General features: G+C 42.6%; 1 pseudogene; it reads right to left on the minus strand.

Annotated features, from left to right (window-relative positions):
* Nucleotides 1-859: 859 nt before the first annotated feature.
* Nucleotides 860-3,564, minus strand: LOC113832556 (annotated as a pseudogene).
* Between the last annotated feature and the right edge of the window lie 552 nt (nucleotides 3,565-4,116).

Consider the following 4,116-nt stretch of genomic DNA (forward strand, 5'->3'; position numbering starts at 1 on the left):
AGAATAAGAATTAGGTTGAGTTTGCCATAAGTTGACGAAGCAGTTATTCAACTTTCTGACTAAATTTTCCCTGTTCAAGACATTTTTCATGGGACTTCATCAAGGCAACGGAACTCTAAAATGTTTCTTCAAGTGACTGTTTTATTTCAAAATTGTCACGGCAGGAGCAGGAGTGGCTCTCCAGTGCCAGCACCTATGTTGGGTGACTCAAGCTACCTGTACCTCCAGCCACAAGAGATCAGTGCACTCTTCTGGCCTCCATAGGCACTGCCCCCAAGCACACATATACACGCATAAGGTTAAAAAAATCTTAAAACTGTTTCTCATGGTAAAAAAGCTTAAAAATCCAAGTTATCTCGAAGAGAAAATAAAACTGACTGGCAGTTTTGCTATCCTGAGAGGACTGCATACACATTTTATGGCAGTTCCTTCCTGTTTTTAATTTAAATTTATTTTTAGACAGTAACTATACTAACCTTTTTATTGTTACAATAGACATGAGACTAGACTGTGAGAAGTTGGAAAGGCATGCAATTCCAGAATGATGACAAAGTGATGGAGCTGTCTACTATAGGTTAAAATTGGCTTTCCCTGTAGGGGGCTCGAGGACTGCAGACAAAATGATTATCGGTGATGAGATTACTGTTAGCATCTGCCACCTAATTTATGCATCATTGAGGAAGTTTAAAAAACAAGCAAAGGGAACCCTGGGTCCTGATTATTGCTTACCCATCAGCTATAGGTGAGAAGCCATCAGCATTGTCTTAAATCTCTCCCAACACGTAGGTTTACAAAAGCAAACCTAAAACCATCACTGTCAGACAACATGGAAGTTTGCACTTCAAAGGAGATCCTCATTTTATGATCTTTTAACACACTGTTTTTCCTGCTGGGTACTTTCCTTCAAGGGAAGATTATTAGTTGACTTCAGTTTTGATTTGTCAACTTCTCCACTTCCGACAATTCTGGATTATCACTCACCTTGGCTGCCACCTCTGAGGCACATGTTAGGATGCTGCCAACAGCTCAGATTACCCAAGGCTTGGGACCAGGCTCTAGTTTAATCAATTTTTTAAAGATCTATTTATTCCTATTTCATGTGTAAGGATGTTTTGCATGTTTGTGAGTCTATTCACTACCCAAATACAGTGCCCGTAGGGTCCAAAAGAGGGCATCAGATTCCCCCGAAATGACTTAGAGACCATTGCTAGTCACCATGTGGGTAGTGGAAATCAAATCCAGGACCCTTGGAAGAACAGTTCTCTTAACCTCAGAGCCATCTCTCCAGCCCCATTTCAAGTTTTTTTAACTTACTTTTTTTTAAATAATTTTTTTTTTTTAAAACAGGGTTTCTCTGTGGCTTTGGAGGCTGTCCTGGAACGAGCTCTTGTAGACCAGGCTGGTCTCGAATTCACAGAGATCCACCTGCCTCTGCCTCCCCAGTGCTGGGATTAAAGGCGTGCACCTCCAACGCCTGGCTGATACTGATTTTTTAAAAACACATTTTTGTCAATTTATAATTTGCTATTATAGTATGCGATTTTTAATGATTACTGTTTTAAGAGAATACTAGAAATTTAACTCCAGGGTCAAAAGACAAAAATTTTGAGGCGTCTGATAAATACCATTACGATTTAAATGTGATTTGTCCCCTCACACTGGTGCTGGGATTGACTCTCCACTGTGGGGTATGAGGAGGAGACATCAAGAAAGGTCCACAAGAAAGAACGCTCTGCTTTTGCCTTGCTCCGTGACATCTCACTGGCACCCTTACCTATTGCATTGCTCTCGACACTGCTGTTTCTGCTTCCACTATACTCTTTTGCCTATATTAGAACCCAGGTTTAACAGGATTCCAATACAATTTGAAAACCAGTGGGTTTCCAGGAACTCTTCTGGCCTTTACCATGAAGTTGGGACTTTAGAGACATCCACCCTCACAGACTGAGGGACTATCAGATTTTCAAGCTTTCTAGCTGCAGAAAGCATTGTCAGACTGCCCAGAGTATATCATGTACGGCATTTGTGATTGCTTGAATGACAGTGGTCCCCATAAACTTGTTTGTTTGAATACTTGATCCCCAGTTAGGAGAGCTGTTTGGAGCTTGTTGGAGGAAGTGTGTCACAGGACTGTCCCAGGGATGTTTTCGTGACTTGCTGCCAAGCCCTCAGCTACTGCTTGCTCCAGCCTCTTGCTGCTTGCTACCTCCACTCCACTCTGACTGACTCTAACCCTCTGAAATTGCAATTCCCAAAAAACATAAGTTGCCTTAGTCATGGCATCTTATCACAGTTGTGGAACTATGATACTTCACTCTCTCTCTGTCTCTCTCTCTGTCTCTCTCTGTCTCTCTCTTGTGCGTGTGTCTCTGTCTCTTTCCTCTCTCTCTCTGTCTTTGTCTCTCTGTCTTTTCTCTGTCTCTGTCTCCCCTCCCCCCCCCCGCCCCATCTCTCTCTGTAGGTTAAAGGACAACTTGTGGGAAGTGGGTCTCTTTCCACCATTTGGATCCCAGGCATTGAACTCAGGCTGTTAGGCTTGACTGCCATTACCTTTACCAGTCAAGACATTGCATAGGACCAAATCCTCTTTCAGTACATTCATTTCATTGTTCTGTTTCTCTAAAGAACCCTAAATAGCACAGCCACCCTATCTAACTTTTAATTTCTTCTGCACTAAGATAAGCATTGGGATGCATAGAATTGGATTTGTTGTTTCCCAATCATTCATTCATGGAGGTGGAAGCATGGGAAGAATACAGCCTGTCTAGTCTTTTGACACTGGGACTATAAAATCTAGTTTTAAAAAGGAAAAATAAACCACAAAGTGTTTTGAGTAAGTTTGTGATTTTCTGTTGGGTGGTATTCATAGGTACCGTGAAGTGCAAGTGTGCTGTGGGTTACGGGTTAAGCATGCCTGATGAAGGAAGATGGTCGATTGCTCTGTGTTAGTTCCCTATGACTGTATCACAAACTAGATGGTTGACAGCAACAGAAACACACTGTCTCAGAGCTATGCAAGCAGAGCCTAAAAGCAAGGTATGGGAAGAGCTTTGTTCCACCTTATACCAACAGGAGAATTCTTTGCCCAAAATCCCCTCTCTGATGGCTTTCACTGACCATGCTATTCGTACACCTGAATTCCTTCACACTGTTTTCCCTGTGTGCTTTTCTGTCTCTGTGTCCACATTTACTCCTTGTATAAGGATACCCTGTCATTTTGGCTAAGGGCCCACTGCAACTGTGTCCTGATTTTTGATCGATTTCCTCTGTAAAGACCCCATCTGCAAGTAAGGTCACATTCTGCAGTACAAAGGGTTAGAGTTGTAACATGTCTTTTCCAACACACCTTCCACAATTCAATCCCTATCAGGCACTAATTAGTTTTACAGTAGATGAAGTAGATTCTTTGGGAAGAGGGCCATATCACTTCTTCCCATCCATACATTCAGGTCTCAACCTTAGAGATGAACCTCCTTCCATCAGGCCTGCAGTCTGCTCCACATCCTCACGAGGCTGGCCTGGCAACATGGCTGGCTTTGTGGACAACGTGCATCCTTCAGTCATTTGTACAACTGCTACAGGCTTAGTCAAGGTCTCCAGATGCCTTGTAGCTTTCACTCACTCATTGTCTTATTATCCAGTGATCTTTCTGTGAGGCTGGGTACCACTTGCCAAGCATGAGTGAAGCTGACCCTGCACCCTAACATTGAAGCTGCAGAAGTGACCTCAGACTAGGCCAGCAGGACTGCCCAGAAATGCCCAGGTCATACTTCCGTCTATTCCATCAAGAACGAATACAATGGATGTTGTTTCAAGCTTCTAACTTTGAAGAGATCTTCTGCCCAGCATCGATGATCTGGTGTTAGAAGCTTGAGTGTTCTGCTGTTCAATTCACAAGCACTGAAACTAAATCACTCATTTTTAACAGCTCCTGGAAATATGCATATTTTACTTTTCTGGCACTATGAAACCCTGATTTCAGTTTTTTATTTCATAGGAAAAAATCCAACTACAGAGATGGCTTAGAGGTTAAGAGTACTTGTAGTTCTTGCATAGGATCTGGGTTTGGTTCCCAGCACCCACATTAGATGGCTCACAATCAATGGTTTGTAACTC

Source organism: Cricetulus griseus, assembly GCF_003668045.3.
Source record: "Cricetulus griseus strain 17A/GY chromosome 1 unlocalized genomic scaffold, alternate assembly CriGri-PICRH-1.0 chr1_1, whole genome shotgun sequence".
NCBI lineage: Eukaryota > Metazoa > Chordata > Mammalia > Rodentia > Cricetidae > Cricetulus > Cricetulus griseus.